The sequence below is a fragment of the Belonocnema kinseyi genome, chromosome 2 (genome assembly GCF_010883055.1).
Source record: "Belonocnema kinseyi isolate 2016_QV_RU_SX_M_011 chromosome 2, B_treatae_v1, whole genome shotgun sequence".
Lineage (NCBI taxonomy): Eukaryota > Metazoa > Arthropoda > Insecta > Hymenoptera > Cynipidae > Belonocnema > Belonocnema kinseyi.
In genome coordinates this window covers 137,659,603-137,686,272 of record NC_046658.1, presented here as the reverse complement: position 1 = coordinate 137,686,272, position 26,670 = coordinate 137,659,603, and positions in this window count along the sequence as shown.

Below are 26,670 nucleotides of genomic sequence, written 5' to 3'. Positions count from 1 at the left end.
AGCTATCTAAGGATGGTACTATAGAACGCCACCTCAAGGTAGGCCTAGTGGCGCCATCTCTTGGTCAGGCCGGAAACTTATCAATCCACCCTCGTATTGAGAATTACGTATTATTAGCCATGGTTAATGAAAAAAAATTATTTCTCAATAAGAAAGTTCAAAACTTACGAAGAGTAATTATTTAAATGTTTTTCTAACAGTTTTCTTCTTTTTTCCTTTTTTTAAGAATTTTTTAAAAATTATTGAATTTCATTAAATTGTTGTTCAGTTTTTTAAGAAAAACCTTCCCTATAATGCTACAGTTTCTATTTTTTGAAATCATTGAATAATCTTGGAATATAGTTATTAGTTTCAAAAACTGCTTATCAAGCCGTTTGAAGGATATAAAATTAAAGATGTTCGTGAAATGCGGCCCTATTATTACAACTTTATTTACAACTCGTCCTGTACCAACATACGGTTGTGCAGGTACTTAAAAATAAACGTAATCCTGTATTTATTGTTTCAGAATTTAGAAATCAAGCTCGGGGTTTCCCTGATGGTGACACTAATACTGGTTCTCATCAGGGTGGAACTTCTTCTTCTTCATCTTCTTCTTCTTCTATTGGCAGAACAACTCTTCATGACAGCTCCAGTTCTCTTACTCTCAGGCAAACTTTTCCACGCTTACTTGACTATACCTTTGATGAACTTCCTTTTATTCGATTTGCTCCCCGGACCAATCCAGATCGGATATTCGAACTCCGAACATACGTTTTTCCTCCCGATAAACCAATTCGATTGAGAACAAGGACTCATGCCCTCATTCCTATGCCAACCGAAGAAAAAATCGTATTATCGTCACCCAATGGCGACGTCTATGCATTATTTGAAAAATCAGCAGGCAAAAAAACGGTTTTACGTGCAATATTTACCCCAGTTTTTGGAATGGAAAAACGGGCGAAAATAAACATGAACAGCGGCACGGTTGAAGAAATGAGTGCGGAAGAAATCGCTGAATGTTCAGTTGCCCCAGGGACACCAATCAAAGAGAGATATAGAGTATATCTTGTGCCAGAAAGATCTGGCGCTTTAAGCTAGGCCCTTATGTTTTCTCTGCGTGTATACATAGACCGTTTAAAATTGGAGTTCAAAAATAATTTGTTACATTTACAATTACATTTGCTTGAATTTAAAAAATGTTTGCAGAAAAATATATCATATTACTTTGAATATCATTAAATCTCCGGATATTGTGTTATTTAAAATAAATTTGATTTAAACCTTTTTATATTCAGTTCACTTAGTAACTTTTTAAAAACAATTCAGTTTGAAGCGCGGAAGTCTGCATTCATTTGTACTAAAAATTTTCGATTTTAAATAAACAATTAAAAAAAATGAAAATTATCTTTATTTTTAAGTTTTCAAAGTTAGAATTACTTACAGTAATATAACTTTAAAAATTTACAAATTTATTGCTTTATTCTTAATTTTATAGTACCGTATATGATAGTAAACGTAGATTCATATTTTTTGAACCAAGAATATTTAAACTGTTTAATTTTCAAAACATTAAAATTTAAAATTTTGCAGTTTAACAAGCCACATTTCGCAAGAGAAATCGATCGCCTTCAGATAGAAATCTTTGCTTTAGCGATGCTGCAATGTCCACGCGAGTCTGTACCTCGCGCGTCGCAGTACCCGAGGTACCTGCATAGGCCATCTTTCACACCCGTTATTTCAAGAAACTGTGTACTAACAAAGGAGTCAAAGCACGTGTCAACTCCCCTTCATTTTCTCTATCACTTATGTAAATATAATGTACATTGCTTTATTCAGTTCACGGCGTTGCCACATAGTGAATTTCTTTTGAAATTTTCCTCTTATAAGAAAGAATATAAACTTTCAACAAATTATCTGAATTTTAATTTTGAATGTATATGTATTCTCACAGGAAATTTAATTTCACCCACTTTTCTTTAGGTAAAAAGTTGTAACTTATTACACAGGTAAAATAATATACGTGGATATCAGATCTCCGGAAAAAATCGATAAAAATGTTGAGTAAAAATTTGAAATACAAATTTTTATTACAAGTTTGTATCCAGAGGTTTTTGTATTTTGTATGCTTGCTGATTACAAAAGTTTCCAAAGAAAAAATAATCCATATATAATTATATATAAATTATGTCTAAAATTATATATGATTATTTACAATTGTATATATCAGAATCATATACAATTTCATAAAAATATTTTATGACGTATAAATTACACGAAAATAAACATATAAGTCATTTAAAATAGAATCTTTTCAACTCTGAACCCTAAACCCCTTAAGAGCAGTAGAAAGTATACCTAAAAACATCATTACCTGATGCCCTAGTTTCAGGCCAGCCCTGAGGATGTGAACTGCAACGTTCACGAAACGTCGGCAAACAATTCGTACTTTTTTCCACGAGTGAAACCCGAAATATCTCTTTTTATTAAAATGAATTATCGTGAAAGCATAAAATCTATTATCAAGGAAATCTTCGGGAAGAGTATTCTTACTAAAACCAACGCCTTTAGTAAGCTCAGGACTTCTCAAGGTAAGCTACTGAAATCTAAATCCAAATCGATTCTGCATAATACAAGTTTGCTTCTCGTTAAAGAAATAATACTGCAGACCAAATTTCTTTTGCACACTACCTCTAAAAAACTAATAAAACTCCACCTTTTCCTATCAAATACCCTCAGATTTGACATTTGGTCCACATTGGACCGCATATCGTTTGACCAATCCCAACGGATTAAAGAGTTTTCGACCCAAAAACAAAATTTGACAAATTACTTCCAGTAAAGCAAACTCAACTAACAAATACAGTAAAAAACATCTATGACCACATTCTCAAGAATTAAATGATTTCAGCCTTATCTAAAGGACATAATTTTGTTATAGCTCCATCGAAAATCCCAAAAGAAGAAATAATCAGCAATTTAGAATCCACAATATATACCCTTTCACCCGAAAAAGCGAATGACATACGACGCAGGACGGCCAACATTTTACGCTAAGCTCAAGTTCCATCCTCAAAATTAACAAAACAGGAAAAACCGCAATTAAAGAACTCAATAAAAATAAAGATATTATAATATTACCCGCAGAAAAAGGCAACCCAACTGTAATAATGAATAAAGAAGACTATAACAACAAAATTATGGATCTTCTAACTAACGATACATACAAAAGCTTAAAAAGGACCTCACAAAAACAATAGTCAGTAAAACAAAGACTCTTTTCAAAAACTCTAACCTTCACAGCCAAACAATATCTAACTTAATACCTACTAATCCCATCTCTCGAAAACTTTACGGGCCCCCAAAAAACCACAAAGAAAACATTTCACTCAGACCAATCGTTTCTTCGCTTCAAAACTAAATCCTTTTACAGGAAACTCCATCACTCAAGTCCGAAACTCATTTGACTTTATTAAAAAGATACAACAGATTCACATTCAACCTCAAGACATCATAGTGAATTTCGATATAGTATCTCTTTTTACGAAAGTACCAATCCCGGATACAATTGATATTATTAAATCTTTCACAAACTTCCCTTCCGAGCTTGTACCTTTGATAGAACAATGTCTCAATAATACTTACTTCTCGTTCAATAACCGATTCTACGAACAAAGCTCAGGGGCAGCAATGGGATCCCCAATCTCACCTGTAATAGCCAATGTCTTTATGGAACATCTAGAAACTAAAATCTTCAACCAAGCCAAACTTAAACCAGAATTCTGGTTCCTTTACGTTGATGACACATTTGTCATCTGGCGACATGGACGAGATGAACTAAATAAGTTTTTTGATTTTATCATTAAATTACATCCTAATATCCAGTTCACCATGGAAATAAAACAAAACGGAAAATTGCCTTTCTTGGACGCATTAGTTTACAAAAAATCTAATGACACATTAGGACATGGAGTTTACAGAAAACCCACGCATACAAACAGATACCTACATGCCTACTCCCACCATCACCCATCTCGAAAACAATCGCTTATCAGCTCCCTTGTATACAGTGCTGTCTCCATAACAGACAAAAATAACTAACAAAAGGAATTACAAAACGTTAAACAAATCCTAATACAAAACGATTACACAAACAAACAAATTGATAAAGCAATAAGAAAACGCACTCAAGAAAGCAGGTCAATACAACCTACGAAAGAAAGAGCAAGAAAAATGACCGGCACCCTACCCAACATCCAAGGTGTCACAGAACACCCCTCAGTGATTCAGGAGTATATAAAAATCCCTTGTTCTTGTGGCAGAGTCTATATTGGAGAAACCGGGAGAGAGGTGAGCCAACGTATGAAGGAACATATAAGTAAAGTCAGGCTAAAACATTTCACGCAATCAGCACTAGCTGAACATCATATTGAAACAGGACATAACATTTTATTTGATGAAACGATAGTCATTGCAAAAACACACAACAAATTTCCAAGAAAACATAGAGTAGTAATCAAAATCTTTAAACACCCTAATAACATCAATAAAGACAATGGATATAATACCAATCCGATTTGGATTTCCGTTTTCCAGATTTTTCAAAAAAGACGTGATTGGCCAATGAGGTTCGACCAGTCCCCACGGTGGGGCGCTCTGTCCAATCACAGGTAGACCCATTAATGAGTAGGCTTATTATGTGTGTTAAAATTAACGCAAAAAGAGTAAACCTCAAATTCTACCAATATAAGGGCGAAATATAAGGATTATCCCATCAAAGGAAACGAGAACGGGAAGTCAGCATCACCTAAAAATTTTAAAATTTGCTCGCTTTGCGGAAAAGATTACCGCCATATTTTGTTCGTATATTAAGTTTAAAATTTAGATACTTAGTAAGCTGATGATGGACGTTCTGTCAATTGAAATTATTTAACACCTAATGCTAGCAAAACAAATTCGTGGTTAGGAAAAATTATTATCTTTTATCAGTGTAGGCAATAAAACAGTCCATATAATCTATTCTCTAAGAGTTCCAGAGTAAACATTCACTAGCTCGTATTCAGCTACAGCAAACCCTTGCATAACAACCACATAGCGATACTGGCCAGAATATACAGAGCCTGAATATTAATGGTTTATGCAGGAAAAGGACCATTTTTTTATTCGAACAACCTAATTTCCTGCGCAAAAATACACTGACTTTATTTTCACATCAATATCCTATTCCTGTTGCGAAGATAAACTGACTTTATGCTCGAAAAATTCACATTAAACAAATTACTTTTTCATCCGATTTGTTGAAATAAATGCATTGATTTTCATATTTTAGAAATTAAAATCAGCGCGTTAACAGTATCCAATCACGTGGCCGAGGTGACGAATGCGCAGCGCGGAAAGATCTAAGCACTGATAGGATGCGTGTAAACATGTGAAAAGACGCCAGGACGCGAAGAATCGTCCGAGGAACGTGGAAACACGAGAGACGGCGCAACCAATGCAATAATTCGCAACGGGGATTTTGCTGGTTTTTGAATCGAGTGATTTATCAAATTTTGAGTTTTAAGACGTTTTCGTATTCAAAGGATCTCCGAAAGTGCATTTCGAGTTATGGATGAGCTGCTTCAATTGCGGGATTTGCAATCCCTCATAGCTGGTTTTAACGGTAAGAGATTTCTGGAGCATAAAAATGAATAAGATCGAAATAAAAAACATGCAATCCAAATTTTAACTTTTCAGCCTTTAACTTTAAATTTAGAATTTATGATTTTCTGTGTGAAATTTTGTGTTTAATTAGATTAATATAGTAGAATAGAACGTTATTGTGCTCTTAAACTAAAGATGCAATTAATTAAATTTTACGGGAATTCAAAATTCATTTAATGAAGTACATAGTGATTTTTTGTATTTCAAAGAATTTCAAAATGTCTTAAAAACGCTTTCTTTCTTGACATAACCCCAAACTACGAGCCACTTTTAAAGTTTTAAACGCGACATTTTTCATTAATGCAATTCTTAGCAAGTTTAGGAAATTTTATAAATATGAATTTTCCAATAGGTTTTACATTTTAGAGAAAGAAAAATTAGAAAATAACAAGGAAATCATTCAAAGTTCTTATAAAAAACGAATAAAAATGGGTTTCAATTAAATTGTTATTAATTCTGATCAAATTTTAAAATCTGGTGTCTAGTGTATTAACTTAGATTATGTGGCCAATGGTGTCTAATGTGTTCTAATAGTTTGAATAAAATTCAACTGGAAATAACTAATATTAGACAAATTATTTAGACTTAAATCTATTTTTGCTTCGAAGATTATACCGATCTGTTACAAAATGTAATGAAATTAAATTGGATTCGAATTTTACTTCTTTTATAAGCTTCTTTTTAGTTTCACGTGATATATATACTGTTACAAAAATCTGTATTAAATATAATACAAATGCATATAAAGTCATTTGCAAAAACGGTATTGAAATTTAATATTCATTGATAGTTAATTTAATATACAGGTCGGTATAGCAGCGCGTGCTTGAAAACTCAAAATGTGTTCATTTACTTAAATCTTTTCTAATATTCGAAATTGAAGAATTAATCTAGAATTCATCGATAGAATTGTTTTCCATGGTTAAAGTGCAACGTGTGGAAGGGACTTTTTTTTTAATTTTCCCTGAATGGTAGAAATTTTATGGAAGTGCAGTTAATTGTAGTTTAGGTCTGCTGTTTATTTGTGTAAGCAAACATTTTGACTTAAACTCTAGTTTTATTTTTGGACAAGTAGAAGAAGTTAGCATGTTTTATTATTAGGAATCAAAAAATACTCAGAAACTTATTTTGTTTGTATGAAAAATGAAATTATCTGTGTGATTACAATCAATGTAAATTAAATGTAATATATCATGCTCTTAATATCGATTCCATATAATTGAGACATTAATTTTAATATAAATTGGTATTTTAAATTCAATACTATTTTTAACAGTGAATGTGAATGTGATATCAAGAATGAGGTAATATCAAGGGGTGATATCACTTACTTCATTACTTTTAAAATTAAGTTTGTCTTCAATGTTTTTGGTATATTTGAAAGAAATATTTCTTTGTTTAATATTCATCAATTTTTCATCAATTTTTCAAGAGACTGATGAGATCAAAAGTAGAGATAGCTACCCTGTCCAATACTTTGAGCTTTCAATTTAAAAAAAATAATAATTTTAAGTGATTAATTTTATAATTCTCTTATTTTGGAGGCCTCAAAAAATGAATTTACTAATTTGGCAATTAGCAAAAACCAAAAATATAACTTCTATGATTTTATATTTCGCAGATCAAAAAACTGACTTAGATGCCTGTTCTTTTCTTTAACCTAATCAGGATGTCTACCTTACCGGGAATTCGGAAAAACCGGGTTTTTTTTATCGAGAAACCCTGTTGGGACAGGGAATATTCTAAGATAATTATAAATATTTTTATAATTTTTATTTGTTTTATAATTATTATATAAAAAATGTATAATTATTGAGACCGAGAGCTATCTAAAATATGTGTAATAACCCTAACTCAGAAGAGAGAGTTTTCGAAAAGAATTATAATTTTGACTCTAGAACAGACAATTCTTGCAAGCAATTAGAGCAATATAGTTTTCACGTTAGGTTCACTTTTTAATAGAAAATTTAGTTAAAAATCGTCATTCTTGCGTAAAAAAATGTATATCTCGAAGAATAGAGAATTTTATTAATTGAACGGGACTGTTGCAAAATAATTTTAATTCTGGCTTAGAAAATTTTTGAATACTATTATAATTTTGATTTAAAAGAAGAGAATCTAAAAAAATCTCTTTTCTAATTCAGAATTATCCTTCCTCCGGAATATGCTAGTCAGTTGGAAAACATTTTTCTGGCACAATTTCATCGAAATGCTGATCATAAACGCATGGGAAATGCAGTAATATTTAGCGAAGTAATTGAAGAGATTGTGAAGTTAGAAACTGAGGGTATTTTATTAAATACTAAAAACTTTCAGGGCAAAGTTTATTTTGTATTGTTAGTTATCACTAGAGATAACTTAGGATTAAATGAGATCCTTGGATTTACGAAAAGTTTTAATTTAGATCATTGCTGCAGAATTTGCCTCGCAGATAAAATTACAATGTACAAACAATTCCAAGAAGATGAAACGATTTTACGTACAATTAAAAATTATACTAAACACGTGAAAGAACTTTCATATGGTATTCGTGGAGAATGTATCTTCAATTCGATTCCAAGTTACCCTGTTATCACCAATAATTTTTTTGATTTAATGCATGATTTTAGATGTAATGCATAAATTAGTTACTTTTGAAATGTTGAATGAACGAATCCGGTATTTTGACTTTGGCTCTAAGAATTCAGAAAATAAACGGTCTAATCATTGGTGATTTGATTTCTGAAAATAACAAGTACTGGAAACTGTATGTAATATTAAAAAAAAATAGTTTCTATGATAATGGTTTCAGCTTTTGACACAAAGTGTGCTTCATTGCTAAAAAATTTAATCTATGAACATCATTCATTGTATATAAAACTCTATGGAAATATAAAACCTAAGCACCTATGCCAGGATACCCCTCCCATCTCTGATGGCATCTTTTTTAATTATCTAGCACGAGATTTATTATTTGTGGCACATTTAAGGGTATTTGAGCACATTCGAAGTTATGACGGATAGCTATGATGAATTTGAAAACATTTCATTATTTGGAAAAGATCGTGCCAGCACTCCTTCACAAGTTGATCGCTTATAACTCGGTTTTCTACGCTATTTCAAATTCAAAAAAATAAGTATGGGGATGGGCTGATGTAAATAACCTACAAATCGGACGACAAATATCTTTTATCCATCGCGAATTTTTTAGGTCCATAGTCCAGGATAATTGCGAAATATTTTTCCGGTTTTATTACATTTATAATGAGCGACACTGTTGCACCCACGACTTTAGTTATTATTTTATTTCGAATACTATTTTCCAAATACGCAATCGTAGTTTTAGTACTTTGGAACCGCGTTTATATCTACCGTCGGTCCATGTAAACATTCACTTATATCATGCTGGGAGGGTATCACACCACTGCTCTTGAGTGGAGGAGAAATTACCGCACTATACGCTGATGGTCTTGTTTACCACGTCGTACTGTTGGGCGATCATCTTCTCCTCCACGGCTATCTGTGTAAGCTTCCCCTTTAACTGCGTAACGACACTACTTCCCACTGGATTCGAAGTTGCTTCAGGCCCTCGATGTTATGTACCCCATAAAGATAATGCCGTTGTGTTTCAAGTTACACATTTCCACACCTATACCCCGATCAAAAATGCTAATACGCCGACGAAACCCTTTAGATTTTTATTGACTCTAAAAACTTAGTTTTGTGGAAATTGGTGATGTACGAGTACATTGTTGGCTTTAGAGTCAGGTGAATTAAGAACAATTGAGTCGTTTCAAATGTTTTGACACGTAATGGCGATCCGTAACAGTAAGTTTTCTTAAGTTTGTGAAAAGTATATAATTTTTTAGAGGTATGCACTCTTACAATTTCAAGTACTATTCTTCCAAAATCAATCTTTTAATGAAGAAAAACTATTGAAAAACCAATTAAAATGTAGTACAAAAATTCTATAACAAAATTTAAAAAGAAATTTTTTTTTAATTATAGAAATCACTGCAGTTATAGAACTCTTTTTAAATTATTTTCTAGCAATGTATATTAAATCCAATTCTTTTATTGAAACACTTAAACACAGCTTTTTCGTACAAAGGAAATAGTGTTAATTAAAGAATTCCTCTCGTATTATGAGGAATTATATCTGCGAAAGTGTAATTCGTTTCTCTTGAAAGTCGCACTGTAGTAAAAATACGAAATTTTTAAAAAACGTTGTAACTTAACAACTGTTCAAATACTCTTTAAAAACATTTCTTTTTCGTATATCGACGAAAATTTAGTGCAAATTTTGTTCACAGTAATAAGAATACAAAATGTCCAGGAACATTATACTTGAGAAAATTTTTCCTCGATTTCTTATATACAAGTTTTCTTTTAACAAAGTTTTGTATCTGCTTAAAATTTAAAAATTTTTTTAAATGTTTATAATTTTAATTTTTGAAATTAAAATGTACTGAATTTTCTATTTCAAATTATTTATGTGGAAGAAAGCATTTCCAAAATCAAACTGTGGTATAAAATTTGGTCAGAAAGAACATTTTAGTTATATAATTGTAATTATGCATTTTAAATTTAAACATTGTATCTAAAGAATTCGTGAAAATAAGAGATCGAAGTAAAACGGAGTCCATGCAAAATGAAAAAAAATTACACGGGGGTGTACCATCCTCTAATTATGTATAAAATAGCAAAATAAGTCTGAAATTCAGCAAAAAATCTTCTTCAAACTTTGAACAATACTACAACCTATTACATCACAACGAGCTTTACAGGAATCACCGAAACTGAAGTACAGTGGATTTTCAAATTTACCTGGTTTTTCTGCAATATATCCGCTTTTGTACCATGAATATTTAAAAAGATTAGTATATCTTGACGAGGCTAATTTATTATGCACTAAAGACTGAAGCTTAACAATATTATTCCTGATATGTAAATTGATATCGTAATTCATCAAAATAACCGTCAGCAGATATTAGTGGTTGGATAGCGTAACTATGGATAGTGGACGAAATAGACTGGACATCACATCCCAACTTTTTTCTCCTTCAACAGCTAAAGTTCTTTCGGAATGAATTTCCAATTGAAAGCCACTTTGATCCGAATTATAAACATTCCGTAATCCAATATTCGCTATCTCTTGCTTCACACTGGCTACAAATTCATCTGCCTTCGTTTTCAACTCGTTGACATTTTCTAACGTCTTTCTGGTTACAAACCGGTTTACTTTTCTGGAAACGATTCTGTGCTTGCTTTTAAATTTAGCAAGCCATACTCGAGAAGTGCCGAAGCAAAAATCTTCATGACCAATTTCCTGTTGTGCTTGTAATGTCCACCTGCGTTGTCAACGGCTTTTTTTGAAATTCTCCACTGTAATGTCACATATCCTAGAAACTTTTTCTCTATAAGTACCGGTGAAAAAAACGGATTAGGAATATGGTGTTGAACATTATCCTCTATGATTTGTGCATCTAAATTTTAAAAGGTTCTTGGAAATCTAAGGACTCTTCAACCATTATCTCCACCCTGTTAAATTCTTCAATGGCATCCAACAAAATTGCTTCAAAATGTTCTTTCACTCAAATTTCTGTCATGTTTATTTGACTTTCTTTTATATTTAATTTTTTGAATGTAGGAGGCAGTAAATATATAACATTCAAAGGATTCACCTTCATTTTCAAACCTGTAGAAAAGTTGAAACATTTTGCTTAAAAGAAACATTGAATGTTAAAATATTTTAAAAATATTTTTTATGTAATAATGTGGATAAAAATCTATAAACAAAAATTTCTATACATAGTCGAGCGGTCGCCCGTTTGAATTTTGTTTTTATACACAATACTATACAATCGACACTTGAGACCCCTATCTTTGAAGGGCTGTTTCACCCCCTTAAAGTGTTTTTCCGCAAACAAAAAATGCGTATCGCTTAGTTTTTGAGTACTACAAGATATTTAAGGTAGAATCAAATCGGCGAGGGGCACCTGAAAGATATTCCTTGTTAGTCAAGCGTTATTATCAATGCCATCACGGCCGAACATTAAGCAGTAAGAAGGTTAGACATTGTGAACACAACGCGAGAATATCAAATCGAACAAAACGAAAGTAAACGAGGGAACCCAGCGACGACTGACTGAGATGCCGGAATCTTGACATCGTATAGTCCAACGGGTGAATACCGGTGGGACTGCGCACCGAGTCCGCGTCGCTCCTCCAGGTGGAGCACCGGATGGACCATTGTAGCAGGCACAACCAACCTTGCAACGCCACGTTAACGAGCGACCAAACGCTGTCATGAGAGTGCCCTTCCCGCCTCGACTCCTATCCGCGGTAGTCCGAAAATTTGTCGCGTGTATTTCGAAAAAATAGTGTGGAAACAGCGGAGACCCCCGCGTGGCTCAAAATTTAGAGAGACGTTCGGCTCAAAGGCCAACAGTGATAAGTTGGGTCTAACTAATCTCTCTAAACGACCTGGCAAAGGATTTACTTATAAAAAAGGAGGTCGGAACATAGGACGCCGGTATCTCCGGTGAGTTTTCTCACACAATTCCCGGGTTCCCAGGATCGATTCTCTCACCGCGTCTCTCCGCGCTTCAATAGGTTTTGGTCAGGTTTGGTAAAATACATTTTTTTTCGGTCACAAGTGAATTTTAAGAACCATAAGAGTAGTAGTAGTAAATGTAACTTGATTTTTTTTCTTGGTGTTAATAAATAAGTGAATTATTATCTTATTCAGGCCTGAATGTTTAGAACGAATTTTTTCTCTCGCTCGAGAGAACTACACTCCCCCCCCCCTTCAGTGTCTCATGTTAAATTAGAACTAGCATTCCTGCTAGGCGACGCCAGGACATCGTGGTCGAGGTTCCGGTAGGGTGGACATTACCTGGCGCCAAATAAAATTAAAAGGAACTTCGAGGGTTATTCGTGGGTCAGAAGTGTGTGACTCACGACCTCGGTCCATTCAGGCGTGACAGGTGGGTAAGTTACAGCCGTCTTGTGGCTAGGTTTTCCACCTGGGCCAACCCCGGCCCGGTCGTGTTTAGCGGTAAACATACGAAATTTGGGAAACTTAGTTACAATGTATAACTGATCAAAGGTAGAAAATTGTATCATTTTTCGTCCATAAAATGTTCATATATCATATTTATACATTACTAGATTGGAAATAATCTAGTTTTATTTATTTTAAAGATTTTCTTGGACATAATGATATTCTTTAAATAGTAATAGATATAAGTTGGAGGACAAACGGATTATCTCGATATTCGCTCCGCTGGCCAAATAGACATGAATACGGTGATCGTGGTCAATCTTATGAATTTAAAAGAAAAGAAAAATATAGTTTTACCTATACATCACGTGAGAAAAAAGTAAGGAACAATCGGTTAGTCCAATAAGAAATTCGCTTACGTCACTCACGATGAACCAAAAACGCGAATTAGTTTCCGTAGTCTTACATAAAGAGTCATGGACTCGTTCATTTCGCTCTCGTAGTTCGCTGAGTAACATTAAATAACCGGTGAAAGAGTTCAAATTTTTTATTATATAAAAATCTCTTCGTATAGATTTGCGCCATGGTTTGTAAGGAGCTGTGTCTACGCGTCTTTATTGGGAATTTAAAGTTGCAATGCGAGCCCTGACGGTCGTCAAGTGAACTATCCAACATGGCTGCCGCCGGCCTTTGTGTGGCATTGTTTACATGTTTATGTTGCACTTTATCTAACGCGATAGTCATAATACCAGATATATTTTTTGCAAAGTTTATGGTACGTTATACTCAAGTTGATATTCTCATAATGATCATATTAATTAAATTAGTTTCACATACATACCTATTGCAATATAAAAGTGTAGCAACAATGTGCTTGCAGCAGTGGCTTGTGCCAGCTTTACAAGTGCAATCCATGATAGTAATAGATACTTGCTTGTGAATTTTACTTTTTTGACTAATCGACAATTTTCCTGTGATCGTGTGCGGCTCCGATGCCAATCCGCTAGTACGTAAGCACAATGAAAATACATCAATTCTATCAGCAGCTTTGCAAGTCGTTCCGCATACAATTATGAAACCAGAATTTATAGCTCTTTCCCTTTCAATCATTTCTATAGTTGTCGGTGTTGCATCAGTATAATTACGTAATGTGTTCAAAGAGAAAGTGATCTGAGAAAATTTGAAATAACTTAGGTTTTCCTTTATTTTAAATTAATTTTAATTTTGGAAGAAATCAAAATATGTCGAAAAAAAAACTAAAGGCCTCAGAAAACTATATTCAATTAGCTGTGAATGAAAGATTTTTGAAGATTTAGACAAAACATTATAAGAATTTTGAGAAGTTTGAGAAGTATAAAGAAAATTGACAAGTTTTCTTCAGGTGGTTGTGTCAAAAATCAGGTCTCTATAAAAACAAAGTTTTCTAAGATTTTAAGATTTGCTTTTATGTTATCAGCCATGTTTAATGAGGAAGAAACATTGTTTTCCCACGTAAAAGTTTAAAACTTACGCATAGTGATTATTTCAATAATTTTCTTTTTAATTTTCCTTCTTGTCTTTTTACGAATGTTTAAAGAAAATCATTGAATTTTATTAAATTGTAGCTCACTTTTCAGGAATCCCCGTTCAAATCTGAATCGGACATTCGAACTACGAAGATACGTTTTTCCTTCCGATAAACCAATTCGATTGAGAACAAGGACCCATGCCCTTATTACCATGCCAATCGAAGAAAAAATTGTATTATCGCCGCCAAATGGCGACGTCTATGCAATATTCGAAAAATTAACAGGCACAAAAACGATTTTACGTGCTACATTTACACCTATTTTTGGAATGGCAGAACAGAAAAAGAACATTATTCAGTTCAAATTTATAAGCCAAAAAAGGTTCGTATTGAGGCAAGTTTACGCCGATCATCTCAGCCAAGACAAAGCTAGTCTTGAGCAAGTAAAAGCCGTTTTACCTGTCATGGCCTTAAAATGAAGACCTATGTCTCGACTTAGTTTTGAGACGCAGCCAGACATCGATATCTTGCAGACATTTTTCACTGAAGGAGTTTTCATCTGCACAAAAATATATTGAAGATACATTATTTTTAAAATATATTCTGAAGTAAATGACGTACCTTATAAATATTAAAAGTGATATGTTTTCTGGGAAACGGAAATACATTGTTTAAAAAGGGATCAATGTTTAAATAATAAGTGTATGATTACTTATTGTTTAAATAACTGAAAACTCTCTTTCAGAGAAATTCAATCTTAAGATCCAATCAATTCTTTAATCATTCTAGAAATCAGTCATTTTTCCATATGCAAAATAGAATACAAATTTCATTTTTCGTGATACTTCATGATGCCCTGACCAATGTATTATTATAATAAAATAAGGTATATTATTAAAATTCATGATGTGCATTGATATTGATATCTATCGAAAGACATACAAAAATGTAAATACCTAATTAAAAAATGAATAAATAAAATTAACTTTGAAACTTTAAGCGTAAATTAAAACAAATTACATATCCCACAGGTATTAGGAATTCTAAAGAAATATCTTGAAATCTGGTCTCTAGAACTCTTTGACTTTTTGAAGATTTAAAGCTTTAAACTGAAATATTACACAGAAGGTGATATCAGTTCAAAAGAAGCGCGTACTCACAACATTATTTTCGTTGAAATAGACTCTTATCAAATGTAAATATCTCAGAAGGACAAAGTTAACACCTCTAATATAAAAAAAAACAACTACGGAATATAATGTAGAAGCCTATGAAGCCGTAAAATATTCATTAGTTAGATTGATACGTTGTATTGTAACATCGAAAAGATGAGGAATGTTTGTATTTTGCTCTTATGCTTGGCTGTTATTCTGAACTGTATTGGTGAATATAATGATATAATATATTATTTTCGTAAATAGTCTTTTAAGCTTTTGGCAATTCGCCTGGGGGGGGGGGCAGTGAAGCGTGAAGCAAGCGCAATATTGCAGCACACCGTATCGGGGTATGAGTTTAGTTCTGGTGATCGTATAAGAAAAAGCATAAACTTTTATTCATAACCATTATAAAAAAGATTTGAATTTTAATGTTAAAAGTATACGTATATATTTTAAAAGGAAACTTAATTGCGCTAATTTTTCTCAAGATAAAAAACCTGTGGGTTCTGCCTTAAAAAGAAAAAACTCGAAAACCCCGTTACACATAATATCATATTTTGTTGTATTTTTTCACTTTTACTCAGAATAACACTCCGAGTTTCTCAAATTTTTGATCGAGTATACGCAATCAGCGTCAGTAAAGAACGGTCTTACGCTTTATAGTTATGCCTGAAAATATAACCGCAATTTGTTCAAGTTTTATCAGAGCATGCACATACATATAATTACAAGGTAATGCCGAGGGTGAGAATCGGGAGTTGGAAAGTCGATATGAAAATAGAACGTGAATAAAAGAAACGTTATTTAAAATGAATGTAGGGTATTTATTGCCACTTACACAACGTAGAGGATCCAGCGTGGACCCAGGGTGTCATGGGACGGGCGGTTGTCCGAGAACTCGAGACCCCTAGGAGGGTTTCGCCTCACTTCGGCTGCGGCTCTGCAACCCTTTCGCACAGGGCCGCGACGAGTCAGATCGAATAGTAACATTAATGCGTCCCGCGGTGGTTGTGGTGTAAACTTGAAATTTGTCAAAGTTCTCTGTCCAGTTCTAGAATCATATGGGAGTCAATGTTTATGTTTAGTTCTAGGGTGTAATTATCTGTTGTCTTTTCATGATTGGTTTCGGTTAAGTGAACATTCAGTAGTTTTTCGTGTTTTTCGATTAATGTGTTCCCAACCCCTTCGTTTGTAAGTTTTGTCCATTTTCGCTTGGATTTGAGTAATTTTGTCTGTATCTGTAAGGTCTGTTGTTGCAGAAGGAGTCGTGTCTTGTGTAAATTTTGTCTGGGTATAAGTCTGCCACAAAATTGACATTTTAAGGTCTGGGCGTTTTCTGTAAGTTTATTCTCTAAAAGTTCGGCTATTTGCAGGGAGGTCAATTTATTCTTATTAAGTATAAACTAAGTGGATAAAACTGCGAGTTTGGTTAAGTTTGATAAGATTAATCATTCTTAAGTTTTATATTGAGGGTTTTGAGGATTTTTATATAGTCCCTTCTCTTTGTGTTTCGCAGACTCCTTCACAATTTGTCAGTTTCCCCCCTTTCTTTATCGGTTTGTCCATAGTGGAGTTTCACCCTTGATAACATTTATTCTGTCTGTTGCTTTCTCTCCTGTTCCGCGAATGTCTCCTCTTTAAGCATTCTTTTAATGTGACGATAGGGGTGGTAACTTATTTGAATTTCCGGCACTCCGGATTCTCTAGGTCTTAACCATTCTTCTGTTGGACAGTCGCGGAGGTAATCGAATGTGTCGCGCCTGACAAATGTTTTTTGGAATAGCTGACACCTGTTTCTTGTGTTTTCCATTCTCTGAAACGTAACAAGTTCGTACTGTCTTTGTTTTCTTAAAATCTATTGCGTCGATTTTCGAGGTTTTGATTGAGTTTGTTTTTTGTGCTTGCGTTATTAGTCAGTTTTTGCTGTTCGTGTCATCTAAATATTTCTGAACCTCTTCGTTTATTATTTGCAATCTTTTTAGTCTATCTGTCCATTTATCTACCTTTGAAATTTTATTTCGTTGTCGTTTTCTATGGATTTTTCTTAAAGCCTGGATCAGTTTTAATTCGCGACCTAGATATGAAAATGCTGTTGTAAATTGCGTCAAAAATTTTTTACTTGTGTTAATTTCGAAATGTAAATTATCTATGTGTTCGTCCCAGGTGGAGTGATCGTTAGCTATGGAGAATCCGCGGCGTTCACCAACGCGAAATTAAACTTTTATGAAATTCTGACTCTATCGTAATCTTGTTTGCTTCTTTACGGACATCCTCTTCGTGACCACGTGACCAAACTAGTCCCCTGTTATATCGTCTAAACCTTAAAAAAATTAAGGTAAGCAATAAAATTTGCACATTCGTTGCAAATAAACAAATAAGTATCTGCGCTCACGTAACCTATCATTATTTTTGGAGCATTTATAGCGATATCTAGCGGAGAAAACAAGAAACTTGGATGGTTATATATTCGTGAGGATTTTTGTTACTTGTGTGAAGCAATTCTAAGTTAATAACAAAACAAATAAAAATAAATTTGTACCCGGGGGCGAAAGACAAGACGAGTCCGACGCTGAGTCCCGCTGGTCGGTTCACTGTCAACAATAGTTATCAGCGGATCGATTCAACGTCAAAAATTAAACGTCAAAAATTATGGAAGTTGGTTGGAGAACTTCGCAGAGTTAATTTTAGCACCTTGAGAAAGAGTGCTCAAGGTGTAGCATTAACCGAAAAAGTACAAGAGTGTGCTTTTTAGGTTAATGCTACTTCCAAATTTTGGTTTACTATCTTTATTTTCATCCTGTTTCTTAACTAATAGTTTATCCCTAATATTTACATTTTTACTGTCATTAGTTTCTTCAACTTTAATTTCGGAGTTTTTTTATAACTACCTGAACATTGAATGCTTTTTGTATTTACGGATCATAATTGGGATTACCACTTGCTTAATTATGTCAATCGTTTCACCGCTCGCAACCATTACGTTTAGTGAGACAAGTTTTGAAATGTAATAATTGGAATTTCGAATTTTTTCCAGTAATTTCTTGCCAGTGTTCAAATGTGTGGCATCTGTACCAACTGAATTTCAAAATAATTTACTTTCGAAAGTTGTCATGGAATAAAAATGTGTCTATGTTATTTCACTTTTGTCCGCATTTAATATTTCCGGCGTTTCTGTATAAAGTTGTATTGTTTCCCAGTTTTTTATGAACCAGTTTTTGGATTTTATTTTCGTAGTTTGGTTTTTGGAAATTTTGTTCATTATAATTTTCTGCATTATGTTTCGCAATTTTCTTTTGGAAATGCAATCATGCGGTTACTTTGACCTTGAATTGAGCTTAACGTCATTCGGTTAAACATGGGTAATATTTGTTTGTAGGGGTTGTAAGGATATCTTGGTCCATTGTTTTGGAATTCAGGTCAAGAATGTGGTTGTAAACCAGGTAAATATCCCGGTCGAAAGTTAGGTCTGAAATTTTGTTGATATTGGTTTACCAAAGGGTGGGAACGGAAATCCAAATGCTGGGAATGGAAATCGATTTTTGTAAGCTTTTCTGCCAGGTTACTCTTGTTGTGGTTTGCGTTATGTTTATCGTTTTGGCCATTTTTATTTTCAATCGAATCTTCTTTGTTATTCTCGAAATTATTCCTATCCTCGCTACCGTTATTGCGTTTTTTTTCGCTTTGATCCTCAAATTTAGTTCTGCTATTTGTAAAACTTGCTCTCTAATTTTTGACTTGTCTAGCTCAGTTTCCCATTCTTTGCCAAAATCTTATAATTGTTCAAACTTTTCAAAATAATTTTGCTTTATATACATTTTATGTTCAATTGCGAGATTTTCGTCAGTTGTGCACAATTCCCATTCGCGGCTTCTTCTAGGATATGGATTTGTAAATAGTTTCCTAACTTTTGTTAGGTATTAGTGGATGTCTTGATTCCTTCCCTGGTTAGAAGATATTATTTTGTGCCGAATTCTTCCTGAAAATCGCTCGCCGATATTCACGTTTGGGAAATCTTCAGTGAAATCCTTTTAATATCACCAAGAATGTTTATTTATTTTGCACCAATCTTTTGTATTGACTATCAATAGTGCGTCTAGGTTTTCTAAGATGCCTCGAACATTAGTTTGTATCATGCCGAAAGGAAAATAAGTGACTGGTATTGTTTGATTTTTTAAATTATTGTCGGATTCGTAATCTATATCTGAGTTATTTGTGCAGAGTCAAGAGTGTCTGTTTCATCTGTTACTTCTTGTTAAAATTCTGCGTGATCTGTTTGGTTTTGAGTTAATTCTTTCCTCTATGGGTTAGCTGTCATCGGTATCCAGTAATTTTAAATTATTAATTCTTGATTTACTACGGTTTTCTGATTTATTGTGAGAATTATTTTTTTTTTATTTTTCCCTTTAATCTAATTGAACTGACTGTCTATTTCGAGTTTCGCTTCTATTTGCCTTATAAATAGATTCTATTCGACTCCTTCTATTTGACCTCTCTCTATTCACTGTGTATTCTGTGTTTTTTATCGCGAAACTCCTACCAGGGCCTATGAACCTATTTGTTGTTTTGAGTATAGTGCCAGTTTTTTTCAGTAAGATTACTTCTATGTTTTGGATTATTGGTCTTGTCTGAACTATCATGGTGGCTTTTTATGTTGGTGGGGTAAGTCATCATTACCTTGATTGTACTTAATCTGAGTTTCATTGAAAATAACTCGCGTTGAAATTCGTAAGAATTCGACACCTCGTATGACGTCCGATTTTCTTTCTCTATTTGGAGTTTTGATTTTTTTTGAAAATTTTAAATTATAATTTTAATTAGTAATTTAATTATTTGGACGTTCAAAAATAGGTTTATTTTCGTCGTAGGACCCTTGGTTTAGAAGATAGCTCACCTGACCTTGCTTACCTTGCGAGGGTACAGGCCGCTCACGTAAGAATCGAATGCACGCCTGGACGTGTTGACTCGGTGGGTGGTTGAAATATTTCGCGAAAATCAAGATGCTGATGCTGTTATTATCGGATTACCTTTTTCCCTTGGCTATCTGTTATTTCTTGTCTTATTTCCAATAAATATTAACTTATAATTTCTCGAAAATGTCAATCTGTTGTAAGTCAAGTTTCGAAAAATGTTGTGTTTTTGAAATAAATATTTGACTTGTGTTCCTTTCCTCGGCAGGTAAGGACTGTTGAAAGAACAAAGGTAGGAATTTTAGTTGTGTGGCGAGATACGGGCGATCTGTGGAGACGATCGTTCCGGATACAACTTCGAGGATCTAGCATGGGCCAAGGGAGTCGTTCGGGTGGAGGCAGAACACGTCCGAGGCCTTGGGACCTCTCGAATTGTGGACAATGCCAATACTTTCTGAATTCTAAATGATGAGAGTTTAATAAATTATAATGAATTCATATCTCTTTTTTGGGTGACCATCTTTTGTCCATCAATTTGATTTCGTACCTTTTTTTCGTTTTTTCACCATTTTTTCCTTTTTATCTTTAATTGCATTTTTATGATTGAAACCTAAACCAGGTATCCTACTAAGCAGTGATTCATAACAACTTTGCAGCTTTTTTCGCGTTAACAATGTTTCTTAGATCATCTTTTTCTCTTTCTGGCGTTCTTTTTCCAGAAGTTTATTTATTACTTTTAATTTTGCTTTTTAACTAATAAAACAAAAACTACTCTCCTTATCAAGAAATGATTATATTGGATTGAAAAAGAAAAGTTTTTCATTGCTTGATAAACAATTTTTAAATCTAAAAAAATGGTAAAAAAAATGTTTGAAAATGCTCTAACTTTTTTCATTTTTATCCAAAATGCTTGGTTGATAAACTCGTCCTTTCTATTAGGCCCTGCAGAAAGTGTGCCAAATATCGATGTGATCTCTTTATTTTTACGATATTTATCGCTTCCACGGACGGATGGCCGGGCGAAAAGACAGGCAGACGTAATCGTAAAAGTTTTATTTTCCGATTCAGGGGCTCTCGAAATGTGGAGATCCGTTGAAAAACTGTTGTATCAAATTTCGAAAAATTCTAATACTTGCTAAATCAGAAATGATGAGAATGTAATAATAGTGAATATTAATAGTAATTATGATGACCAATAAAATTGAACAAATAATTACTTTAACTTTTTATATTGCGCTACATTTTATTACATCGAGATTCGTCTGCTGAAACATCATAATAAAAACGTTGACAAAATATAAGATTTGATGCCAAATGACGGCTGACAGCATACAGGTTTTAAGCACTAGATTTAGTATACATGCAATGGAAGCAAGTTCTGATTATGATGGTGTCGTTTTTGAATACTGTTTTGCTGGATGAGCTCTCGTTTACAAGCAAAAGCATCTTCCCTTTACTTCCTCGTGAACAAACAGGTAAATTGCGCACTTAATAAATTTGGTATTTAGTACTATTAAAGGAAGAATTATTAAAAACGGGGATTGTATTTTTATTAACGCATCATAAGTTTCCCTTATTTGATGACCAAATCATTTGAATGAACTTTCTTTATTTGAACAACGTGCATCAGATAACGGTCTTCATATAAATCTCGAAAGAGAATTACAACTTTGCCGTCTTTTAGTAGAAGCCGAAAGAAAATTATGAACCTATTCCATGTTTACCTTTCATGTTAGTACTGTTGTTGCAGCTTTTACTCCAAAAATTTTGAATGCTCAAGCCATATTCCTCTAATTTATTCATTACAAGATGCGCAAGTTGCCCAGCTATTTTTCTAGACATTATTTATTGCACCACATCGGATTTCAGTTACACCAGCCCTCACCGATGCTTGATTTTTGTGATTTCTATAGCCCATTGAATTGCGTCGGAATTGCGCTAAAATGCGCCACCAATAGAAAATGTAGCGCTACAAATCTCCAGGAATCATACCAGGTGTTACGCGAGTGGGGTGGCGACACGCTACCCCGCCCCCTATTTAAAAAATCTAAGTTTAAATTTCATGACCTTGAAGATCTCCAAATGCGCTGATATGCGCCAGAAAGAAAAATTGTGCGTCACATTAAACACCAAGTTATGAGCGATCAAAATGGGGAGGGTGCTCGAGAGATTTTTTCAAAATAATAACAATTTTTTTAGTTCGTTATGGCTATCCGTCCTAACATTAAATGCGCTCACACGCGCGACCAATAAATCTTTTTGCGCTAGCTGATTAACATTGTGACGCAGGTATTAAATCTTTGATAGTGAAATAAAATATAACATAGTTGATATAAATTCCCGGCTTTAACGCTTCAAAAAGTGATAATCAACAAAATAAGAAATGTTTTTATTTAATAGTTCTGAAGGGACTTTCTTAAGGTATTTTAAAGGCGCCCATATGTGCTTCTTTCAAAATTAGAAAATAATAATAATGAAACCCTCATTGCTACCTCTAATTGATCCACCTTACGAAGATAACAGCAAATAAAATGAATTGGTATATAAAAATTAATGATGTCACTTATTCCTACTTCTTATCGATTTGCCCTACGATAATACTACCTGATAACTATATAGGATTTCAATTGCGATCGTGAGATCCACTTTTGAATTAAAAGAAAACCATAATCAACTTCCTCACCACAACGGCTTATCGATCCACCCCAAGCTCATATTTCTACATAAATGTAATTGCAATATGAAAATTCATTAATGGCTTCTCAGATAGGAGTAAAACACCCTATAGATTTGATTAATATATGAAAATTGAAGAAGGGCTGGTTATATAGGTTATATAGCATTTTTTCTTTATGGCGCATATCAGCGCATATAAGAATCTTCAATCTCATGCAATTTTAAACTTTATTTTTCGAATGAGGGATACAGTACAACCCCCCCTCCCCACGCCTAATACCTAATATAACTCCTAGAGTTTTGTGGTGTAACATTTTGTATTGGCGGCGCATATGAGCGCATTTACGGCGAAATCCAGTAGGCTATTAAAAATCCAAAAACTAAGTATGGGTGGAGGGGGGGGGGGGTGTATATGACTTAAAAGTCGACGGCAAATAGAATTTGATCAAAGAAAATTCCTTGAGGTCTATAATCCAGGATAATTGCGAAGTATTTTTCCGATTTTATCAATTTTAAATTGAGGGACACAGTTTCTTCCGCGATTAAAGTTATTGTTTTATTTGGAATAGTTTTTCAAATACCCATTATTACTTTTACTATGCTGGCATCAAATTTATATCTGCCGTCAGCGAATCTAAACATTCACTTATATTCTTCCGGGAGGGGACCTCAGCACTGCTCCTCAGCGGACAAGAAATTGCCGCACTGCGCGCTGTTGGTCCTGCTTATCATGTGGTAGTGTGAGGTTAAGGATGCCAAACTGATATAAATAAGAGTTATAGCAGGGATATCAACGTCAGGACCAAGGTTAATTGAAGGTCAAAGTAAAGAAAACCATTGCATTGGAGAATACTATTGGATCGGGTGAAACCACTGGATCAGAGGATACCTCTACTATCAGACGCTTTTCAATTCTCTGAATTCGAAATCAGGCTCAGTTTGACGTCCACAGGTCAGAATTAAGGTCAAGTGAAAGTAAAAATGAGACAAAATCACGGAATCGAAGTCAATTACTACCTTAAAAAGTTTTGCGTGTCGATAAATCCGAATCTGGGGTCATTCATAACCCAACAGCTCGGGATAAAGCTCACCCTATTGTCAAAATAGATAAAACCATAGAATTGAAGTTATGCGGATGAACTGAACCAGAAATCGGATTTTGCAACCTCAAAAACGTATGAATACTGATTCGAAGTGAAGAGCTCTTATGTACTCTTCCAGCCCAAATCTTAAACAGAAACGAAGTTTGTTACTTATTCATGGCCCATGGCCGTCGCCATTCGGAAGGGTGCTTCTGCGGCAAACCTTTAACTCAAAAGCAGAAGGTCACTTGTGTAATTTATATGGATGATCCTAAGAAATATGCTGAATATAAATAGCAACTACATCTGGCAGCACAGATTTTTTAATTTTCTTTTTAAATTAATAAAAATTTTGGCTACAAAAATGCGCCAAAGTTTATATAAAGTGAGGAAAACATAATGGCAACATAATAGCAATCGTCGACATGAATTCTATATGACACCTTGGCGATAAAGAGATATATACATACATGTGCGTGCTGCACAGCCACATTTAGGACGTGAGATACATTAAGGATACTCTCCGAAACAGACACAAACGTGTCATCTGGCAGATTTGGTCTGTAAAACATTCGGCGAGGAACAACGTATCTGCAATGAGCATCCGTAAAAAAATTTTTAACACCATCTGAAAAAAACATCATAGCTAAGAATAATGAAATGAAACAAAGGTAAAATGACCTTACAGTGAGTGGTGACGGGCACACTCGGAATACTATATTCAGCTGATCGTCCTCATCTTCGGCGTTCCTGGAGACACCAAGCTTTTATTGGTTTATAGATTAAAAAGCATCTATGCGTGTCAGCAAAATATTAGCACACTTACTGGGAAGTACAAAAGGCGGCTATCCTTAGGTAACTCCTTGTTCTTAGAATTCATAAAACTTTCGACGGATCTCCGTATTGTGTCTGTCAGAAATTAAACCCTCTATCTCGCGGTCATAAAACGTGATTACAGCTGAATTTCTAAAACTATCTCATTGGAAGCGGGTTCATTTTTTCTGATTAGCACATGCTCCCAGTGAAATTCCGCGGTAATCCTTATGACACACTTTAAAAAATTTATATAAACATACATGAGAGTGTATACAAAATACAATCACCAAGAGGACATAGAAAGGATATTTAGAGAAAAGATAGAAATAAAAAATGTAGCAGCATGTAGACTTTCCAGTACAGAATATGCAATCGCATGCCGTAGAGACTAGTTAGGGTCTTGGATGCTCGGCACTACAAGATGCGTGTTATCATGTAGTAGAACAAGGATCTTCAGCGTAGGGAAACTTGGCCGGAAATATCTATTTGCAACATGTCTCGTTTAGAACACCATCAACTTGTACTCAGGTGTAAGAGAGAGACGAAATTTATCCATGCAGAGTGAGGCGGCGTAGCGGCAAAAACAACACATCGTGCAGATGAGTATTTCGATCCAAATTCCTTCTCACAAAAGAACCTCGCAGCAGATATTATCAAACTGGCTGGGAAAATGACTTATTCATGTTATGCATTCAGAATCGATACTTATATTCCAGGAAAATCTATTTTGCTGTTTCATATTAGGTACATAGGCTATGGATTATTGAGAAACCACTTTCATTTTTGTTTAAGATTTGCGCTAGAACAGTTCATTAGAGCTTTTCAACCTAAATCAATATATTGAAACAGCAGTTTTAGGTGCAGTGATCGCTATACAAATTCCACAGATAGTATTTTAAATCATATTTATCGCTATATAATTGAGCAGTGTTTAAATTTATATGCTACATGTTACAAATATTACGGCTACAAATTTTGACTCCCCGTGGATTACTAAATCATTTTTTTTCTAAAAATAAGAAATTTTCAGAAGCAATTAAAATGATTGTGAATATAGACTTATTAATGAGTAAGCTCATCAAGCGTTTTAAAATTAACAGAGTAAATGTGAACCTTAAATTTTACCAATATAAGGTCGAAATTTAAGGTCTGATTTAAGGTCAATCGAGACGATTTTATACATGAAATACGCAAAGAAAAATTCAGGTCAGATAAATCATCATAAGACAAAAAACGGTATCACAAAGTCTGCAAAATTTTTGAAGACGGGACCAATTTACTTAATTTCTTTAGTTTTTTTTCAAAACAATTGGAAATACCGATTTTTAACTGCCATTATTTGTTGGGAAGACTAGACACTACCTAGAATGTACACTTTTACACCAGCAATATTCAACTACAGTTGTACCGTTGTGGTGTGATATTTATCGAATAATGTATATTCAATAATCAAATCATACTTTCTCATTATAATAATGCAATCGGAAAAGCGCGGGTCAGCATTGCAAGTAAGTAACTATGCATTAGGATAAACGTGGACGTAAAATTGCAAAACCCAAGCTCTGAAATTGATATTTCCTCATCGAGACCTTGGAACCTTCTCCGCCAAGTGTCTTATTACGAGGGTAGTTCAATAAGTCCTTAGAATGAAGTATAAAAACAATTTTTTTTGGGTAAATTTGTTTTTATTTTTCAACATAATCTCCTTGGAGCTCTAAACACTTGGTCAATCGCTTTTCAAGTTTTTTTAATCCTACAGAAAAGTGCATTTTCGGAAGTTCCTCAAAATAAGCACTTACAGAGGCAATGACGTCTTCGTTGTCTGGAAATCTCTGTCCACCGAGCCATTTTTTCAAGT